The following is a 9,003-nucleotide window of genomic DNA, read 5'->3' as shown; positions in this document are numbered from 1 at the left end:
TTTAGTAACCATAGAAAATATATGGGGGACGGTCCTGGAAAAAAAAATTAGCTACTATTGGCAATATATTGGCGATAGCTTCGTAAAAATATTTTAGTAACCATTGGAAATCGGCGGTGGACACTTTTCCCAAATCATATTTCCCAAGGACTGTTTTCCCAATGCCCCTTTTTCCCAAAACCGTTTTTTCCAAAAGTGCCATTTTTCCCAATATGCTGATATTTCCCAAAAATAATATAATCAACAATACATTCAGTAAAACCAATTTATTAACTTTCTAGAATTTAATATTATAACCAACAGCTTGTAAGTACGCATATATATCGTCATTGCATACATATTCATGATACTTAGTGACGATCCCAAAAATTTTTTCTTCAATTTCCCGTCTTTTTTTGTCGGTACATTTCTTTACGCGCTTCCCCAGCTGTAACTGAAGTAGCATAATCTCCACGTCTGCCTGTTCTTTTTTCAATACGTCAAAGAACACGTATAAGCTGGGGTGTGCTTTACCGACGACCACTTGAAATGCGTTATGCCAACTTTCCGATAAGTTATTCGTGCGAGCTTTGCCCTCTAACACGGAGTTATATTGATTCCACAAATTAGGCGGATACCGTGGAAGGCGATATTGAATCCTTAATCGTACTCCGTGGCTGCTCCGCCTTCTTGCACTAGCGCGACGTATATATGTACTCTCGAAATAGGCCACGATAGGCTCAATTTCAACAGGTAAGTCGTCGCGTATGCGTGCAAAATGAGATTGTACTTCATCTACTGGGACGAAAGCCAAAGCACAGAGCACTTGAATACCTTTTTTTATTCGTGGATCAGTAACATACTCGTTTTGAAGTCCTTCTTGCTGAACGCGACGATACACACTTTGGCGTAAATGAAAAAAGCAGCATGAGACTATTTTACCAAACGTTTTTTCCGCGGCATTCACAATCGCTACTTCGAAATCAGTCATTAATTTAGTAGGTAAGTTTTCAAGACCAAGATTGCGTCCCTCTTCTGCAATAATTTCGAAGATTTTGATGTAAGTTCGTACTTGCTTATTCTCCACAAGTGCATGTACGAATGGTAAGCCAATCTCCTGTGCTTTATTATTGATGCCAACTTGAGTTACAGCTCCAAGAATAGAAAAAATTTGATAAAACATGGACGGTGCCATTTTAAATGTGCCGTCAGCAAACCACGTATGACATCGGAATAGCCGTTTCAAATTGTCGGGCGAGGCAAAAATAATAATTCTACTGAGGCTTTCATCGTGCTCGTCATCACGATAAGAATCGTACAGGAGAAAAGGATGCCCGCTTAGTGTTTCCGTATATTGTTCGGGAATCTCTTCAAAATCGGACATTCGGATAGGGTTGGAAGGCGTTTCAGTAAGACGAGCGCGTGAAATTTGTTTTCGCATATTCAAACGGTCTGGAAGTTCGTCTAAGACTTCTACAAAGTATATGTATTCATTCATAAAAAATATTTGAGCTTGTCAATAGTTTCAATCAATTTTTCTACCTGATGGAACTTGACGCAAATGTTTACGCATTATCTGAGCTGGAGGCATTTCTGGATGCTCCTCAGCAGTTCTTTTAGCTGAATTCAAAATTTTCAGCGCTTTCACTTCTTCGCTGTTCGGCGCATGAGTATGTTCAGATTCATCCGGTCCTCGATGAACAATTAAGCTGTTTCCGTCTCCAGTTGTTACAGCACGCGCATTGCACTCGCCTTTATTTCTACAGTTCCAATATCTCCGAAAATCGCCAGAATGTTTGTAGTATAAAAAACCGTCAATATGTAAAAAAACCGATTTCCTCGCACGTATTAGTTCAGCCATTATTAAGTTACTTCCAATTTACAAATTACAAAATTTATTTACTGCCAATTTTAAAACGTACAACTTTATAATTTCGACGATGTAACCTACATTACGATTCAAAGACTGTAATGAACGTGAAGGTAGCAGTTAAACAAATACAAAACATGCAGAAACATAAACCAAACGTAAATTTAAAAGTATTCTTGTTCTTAACTGTACACATTATTTTGGGAAATACTAAAATTTTGGAAAAAAAAGTACTATTGGAAAAACGGTTTTGGGGAAAATAACTTCCGGGAAAAAAAGGCTTTGGGAAAAATGGTTTGGGAAAAGTGTCTACCGTTCTGTAAAACCACTGTGACGTCAGGGTCACTCTCAGGTACGCTTGGAGTAAGCGTAAACTCAGGGTTGCTCTGATTTGGCTATCGTGTAACACATAAGCCGGGACGAGCAATATTGTTGCGTTGAGAAAACTGTATGCTAACGCGGAATGTAATAACCAAATGTTATTACGAACACACCAGACTCACGCTTAATGTGTTCTTAAGGGACTTTAATGGAAATTCACCAGACTCACGCTTAATGAATTTCCAAAAGAAAGGCGGATTACTTAAAGAAAGAAAAGGATAGCCAGGTTTAAGATTTTACTTACTTTTATTTTATCAATTTAGTTATTATTAAAGTTGCGTTCTCTCTCTGCTCTTTGGCCTCTTTCTCTCTCTATATGCTCTGAATATACTTGGGTGATTTTTCTTCTTTGATGCTTCCTCCGGGACTCACTCACTGGTAAAAACTTCTTATTAGGGACTTCCTGGTGCTCACTCCGCACTTACTCTATCTGAACTTGACTTAACTTCCTCTAACTTCCTCTGACTTAACTCTCCAGCCTTGTACAGAGCTTTTTATAAGCCGTGGGTGGTTGGGTGGAAATCCCTTTCCTCAGGCCCATGAAGCGATAACGGCTAAATTTTGTATTGGTGGGAAATTTTCTAATCATATCCAGAATTTCTTTATTGGTCTGTGGGCGTGAATTTTCAGAGAGAGAAAGGGCGGTCCCTTTTTAACTTGGGCCCTTTTCTCCAGAGATGGCTCTCGGAGTGCCACTTTTAAGAGCAAGAGTAACGCTATAGCTTATAATTACTTATACATAATTGTACTAAACTTAATTAATTATGACGATACATAGTGACTATTATGAACATTCAGAAAAATTCAAACCTTTTACGATTTATTATAAAATACATTATTGTTCTATTTATTGGTTATTCGGTGACAAAAAGGTGCGCATTATAATGGCTTACAAAATTGATGAAAATCTATTTAATATTACGGATATTTTCTTAAAAATCGGTGGAAAAAAAAAAGATAGATTGCATTTTTATGGTCCCCTTCCATTATCAGCGTGATAACACTTTACGATGTATACGCGATGATCGTAGGCCCCTGTCAACACATACGTGTGGGACAAAGCAGGATAGAGCGTTGATTGTAAGCTTGAGTACGCAGGCTCGGGCCACTATCAAAGTTTATATTTCGAATGCGTTTTCATCGTGGGAAATCAGGAAGGTTCCCACTCCGTTCGTCATATTTAATAATTAAATATAAAAAAAAACTAAGTTACGGCTAGCCGTCACACCACCTCAACGTAAAAAAAGAATTACTAAAAATAGCGCCAAAAGAAATTGAAAACTTAGAGACTGAATATTGTTAAATTGGTTATTTTGTTTAAATAAGAAATATTTATTGTAGTTTGTTATCGTTCTATGTTCATTGCAACTTCTTGATGTGCAAAAAGTGATAAATATATTGTTGATGGCTCATGTTTTATCATGTATTTTCATTTAAGAATCATTTCCAACATTATTGTTAATGAGTGGTGTGTGTGTGTGTGTGTGTGTGTGTGTGTGTGTGTGTGTGTGTGTGTGTGTGTGTGTGTGTGTGTGTGTAAGTGTAAGCATGTGTTTGTGTACAAATAGGTATGTATTATATGTCGAGAAATACAGAGATATATGTAATATTTTGAGTACTATTATATTGTTAATGGAGAAAGGGTTGCAGCTGGTGGAGCATTGTATAAAAAATTAAGCACAACTATTCTATCAATTCTTACACTAGTTCCTGTGATCCTGACCAAATTTCACAGGTGTGCTCCAAAAATTGGCCAATTCTACTTTTTTTGACCAAAAATCAAAAGTTTTTGGGATTTGCCCATATAGCATTTAATGTTTGTTCTATTAATGCTTGGCTGGGTTTATGTTTTTGCCTTTAATAAATATTGTCCAATCGTCAGCGAAGGTGGTGCATAAAATCGGTGGTTCTATACATTTGGATAATTCGTTAATTAAGATTAGGAAGATAGTAACACTGATTACTGCTCCTTGGGGTACTCAATTTCCTATATTTATATTATCTGATAAGTTGTTGTTTATTTTGACTGATGGATCTATTATTAAGGAAATTTTTAATAAAGTAATAAATGTTTCTTCATTTGCCGAAGCTAAGTATTACGTTCGGAGTGCGCTTAGTTCACCGCAAATCATATTATACGTCGTTCAATTTTATTTTGTATTGTCTCGATTATTACAGCGTTGGAATCTTACCTCATCTTAATGTGTTGACAAGTCTTAGTGTATTGACAAATTTGACAAGTCTATGCCTTCGATATAATAAATATATTTCTTGTAATTGATTCATTTGCGTATTATTTATAAATATTTAATCGTTACAAGCTGTAGATCCAGTATCTGGATTGGCTCCTCCGGTATCATAGGATTCCTGCCACTCTTTCCGTAAATTTAAAAATGATCATGATTATGTAGTCCGAATGCTTCTCAAGTCTCTTTTCTTCCACGCACATATAATAACTAAAATCACGCTTGCATATTGTCATATCGGTTTTCAGTTAGCTTCAAAATAGAGCATAAGATCTTGGGTAAGAACTTGCGTAAGAAATTGTATAAGAAATACCATGAGAACTTAAGTAAGTTCTTATGCAAAACCTATCGGTGGGTTTTCGACGTAAGAATTTGCTAAAGAATTTGACGACTATTTAATAAAAAAAATCATTTTGATTATTATTTTACAATAATTGACTATTTTACGAGGGTGGGTCAATAAGTCTTTACAAAATCCAAGAGATGGCGCTCGTCACGCTTAAATTATGATGTTTTTGGCAAGCAATACTACTAACTAGATATCGTACAAAGTTTCAGCTCAATTCATTAAGTCGTTTTTTTGTGAGCGTTGGTTGAACAAAAAGTTATTGGTTTATTTGAAAAATGGAAAAAACAGTTTCGAGCGGTGATAAAACATTTTCATTCGAAAGGCCTTACATCAAAAGAAATCACAGTTGAGTTGAACGCCGTTCATGGCAAGTCTGCCCTTGTGTTTAAGACTGTTTATAACTGGGTAAATGAATTTAAACGCGACGTACAACAACAAAAGATGAACCTCGTTCAGGACGCCCCGTAGAAGTGAGTACGCCCGAAATGGTCAACAAAATCCACGATATAGTGTTAAGTGATAGAAGATTAAAATTACGAGAATTAGTTAAGGCCACAGGGGTATCAAAGGGTACAATTATTTCAATTTTGCATGAAAAATTGAGGATGAAAAAAATATCAGCAAGATGGGTGCCGCGTTTGCTTACTGTTGAAAACAAACGAACCCGCGTGGTCACCTCTGAGGCTCTTTTGGCACGAATACGTCGTAATTCGGAAGACTTTCGACGTCGACTCGTAACTGTAGACGAAACATGGTTACACCACTACATTCCTGAAACCAAAGAATAGTCCAAACTATGGATTACCGCAGGAGAACCAGCCCCAAAGAAGGCAAAACAGTAAAGTCAGCTGGCAAGATTATGGCCATGGTTTTCTGGGATGTGTATGGGATCATCTACATCGACTATTTGGAAAAGGGCCAGACGATCACTGGACAATATTATGCGTCATTATTAGATCAGCTGAAAGAAAAAATCAGAGAAAAACGTCCCCACTTGAACAAAAAAATGCCTCTTTCTTCAAAACAATGCTCGAGTTCACACGTGTGTAGTTTCGATGGCAAAAATTAACTTATTGTATCCATTATATATATTAAGATATTTTTGTATCCATTAATAATTTGAAGTGATAAAAATCTATTGAATATAACAGGAGTGCCGACTAACATGTGATTGTAAATTTCGTTATATTTTAGTAATTGAAATATATAATATATTATTCTATAAAATATGATTTTACTAATTAAGCTTCAAATATCACACCTCTAAAGGAGTTTTTTTTAAATAATTTTGTTTGATTAGTTACGAAACAGTTTTGTTTGCAAAAACTTTTAATTTGTATCAAAAATACTTTGTAATATACGGGAAGAAATTCAAATATAGCAGTTTATAATTATTTAATTTACTATGGAATTTATAAATTTATTTAGGTCGGGGACATACGCAACAGCATGTATTATAGTTATAAATTAACTTTTAAAGGGCTGGAATTGTAGGGGGTATATATCGTCCTTAGAAAGGTTCTTATTCAGTATCGGTCACAAATTTCCGAAAATTTTGTGAAAGAAAAGCCAGTCTTTAAACAAGAATATTTCCGATCCTATTGATCGTAAAATAAAAATAAAAAGGGCAAATTTAACTAGAGGAGAAATACCAATTTTCTATAGGGAGCAACATTTTTTGAAGTCATTTTTTAAATTTTTTATACCACTTTCAAAAGTGTCAATTTATTAAAGTTTTGTAATTACTTCAATCACTTGTATTTTTTTAAAATACTGATAGGTAAAATTTCTGATAGAGATCGAAAGATCTTGATAAAACCTAAAATATATTACTCGCGACCTTTTTCTCTACGATGCTTGTTCAAAAAGTTACAAGAGATTAGATATCACCACTAACGAAAAATGAAATGTTGACTTTTTTAACAAAATCCCCTAATTTTGATTATAGAAATGCAAAGAACGGAAAATTTTACGTTTAGAATAATTTTACTAGTAAGGGATTCCAAGGTCATTTCAAGGTGAAAAAGCCAATTTAAATAGATCTACTTCATTAGGTCAAAATCGAAAAAATATGGTCGATATCATACTTGTTAGATTTCGACAACTACAACAAAAACAACAGAAACAATAGCAACCACAAGAAAAATAATTGTTTTATAGTGAAAAAATAGCTACGTGTACAATAAAAAAGTAATTATGATAATAATAAAATTGATGACAGGTGAAATTTCCGTTCAGATTCAGCTGTATTATTTAGAATTATTGAAACTTTTTCATATTACACAATCATCATTATGGCTTGAAGCTAAAAATGATGAGCTATAAATATTATAACAAACATCGTGTTTTATGATATGATGATTTAATAACATTTTTTTCCGGTTAAATAACCTATGTTGGACAATCATATGTAGGATCGTAATATTTTTCCAATCCTATGTATCATTATAGCGGTCAATGAACATAAAGAAAATTAAACTGAACTAGTTTTGCAAAGAAACTATTTGAAATTTTTTGTGCTAGATATATTTTATGTCTTTTTATTACTATAAGTTCCAAACAGTTTATTTTATGTATTTCATATTTCAGTAAATATTTAATGTTCAATATGAACAACAAACGTCTAAGAACGTAATGATATATGGAATTTTAATTTCATTGCGGATACATCGGTCCTGTGGCGCAACGGATAACGCGTCTGACTACGGATCAGAAGATTCCAGGTTCGAATCCTGGCAGGATCGAAAATTTTTTTAAATATTGTTAAAAATAATTTTCTTATTTCTACATTTATGTACTTAGTTTTTAAATAACTAATAATATCAAAATTTTACAGAATAAAATATTCAATCAATAAGTGTTCAATTGATCAAAAATACTTTATACGATTAATGACTTTCAATTATAAAATCATAATGAAAAAATTGTCGTATACAATGAAATGTACGATATATTAATATGCGCCTTAACAAGAAAAATATATTTTGTTACAAGAATGAATTCTGAAATCAATTTTCATTTAGTTCATTATTATATTGTATGTAATTATGTGCTTTTAAAGCTATAATATAGTTAATTAATTAATCAATCTGTTAGTCTTATTCCATTTCTGTTTCTATAAAATTAATTGTATATTTGAAGATCAAAATTAAGAAAATAAAACATTAATTAAAAGGAACACAGAACTTTTATGTAAGTATACTATTAAACACTATATAAGTATAATATTATATACTATTTATATATATTTTAAAAAATGGTCGAGGAGGTGAGTCTGCATATTCATGGCTATAGGGAACCAAAACAAATGCGTTCTGTAGCGTTCCACGTGAACGTAGTTCTTAAAGTAATAATAACAATCCCACATCTGTGTGCATGCGTGCGAATGCGTGTGTACGAGTGCGTGTGAATTTGTTTTCTTAACTATATTAAAAATAAAAAAATTTGTTTTTTATATTTAAATCTGATTCTAAATGAATCAATAGCAAATTTATTTATGTTTTGCAATAAAAAGAATAGCGAACGTTGGCAATTAATACTTCAGGGTTTTCTGAAAAAATTTCTGTGATGTATATATACATATATATATGGTAACTTTACAGATACTCTATATAATATGTTGCATTTTTATCTTTCGACAATGTTAGATAAATAATTATTATTACGTTACTATCACAATGTCTTGTTTCAAACAAATTTACAAACACTATTATATTGAAAAATTTGCAAAAACTTTCTACAATATAATTTTACAGATTAAATCATTTAAGTTAAAAAAATATCGTGACATTGTTTTTGCTAAAAAATATTATTTAGGTTACGATATCAATGATGTATAAATAAAATAGTACGTTAATACTGCAAACGTAATTTAACTTATAAATAAAATTGTTGATCCAAATGTTTTTAGAATACATTATTACGCATTTAGAAAGAAATCAATTGACAAATGCATATAGCAAGTGTAAAATATGAGCAAAGAAATATTTGCTGAAAATGAGCAAAGAAATGGCTGCGTAAAAGTAACAGCAATAACATTCGTAGAAATTTAGCTAAATATATAAATATATGTTGCTGCACCTTGCCAGGCTAATACAGTAGTTCAGAGCACGGAAACTGACAATGAGCACCTGGCGGCATCTGGCGGTACCATAGCGAGAAGAGTTCAGAGAAGTGCA

The 9,003-nt window shown here is 33.1% G+C and overlaps 1 non-coding gene across 1 annotated transcript; it reads left to right on the top strand.

The window, feature by feature from the left end:
* The first annotated feature begins 7,496 nt into the window (after positions 1 to 7,496).
* Positions 7,497 to 7,569, top strand: Trnar-acg (transfer RNA arginine (anticodon ACG)). The gene has a single exon. It is a non-coding gene; the product is annotated as a tRNA-Arg (tRNA).
* The last annotated feature ends 1,434 nt before the right edge of the window (positions 7,570 to 9,003 follow it).

This window comes from Phymastichus coffea, unplaced genomic scaffold (genome assembly GCF_024137745.1).
Source record: "Phymastichus coffea isolate CEN01 unplaced genomic scaffold, Cenicafe_Pcof_1.1 PCOF00016, whole genome shotgun sequence".
NCBI classification, from domain to species: domain Eukaryota; kingdom Metazoa; phylum Arthropoda; class Insecta; order Hymenoptera; family Eulophidae; genus Phymastichus; species Phymastichus coffea.
The sequence above is the reverse complement of the archived record's forward strand: the minus strand, read 5'-3'. Positions and strand labels throughout refer to the sequence as shown.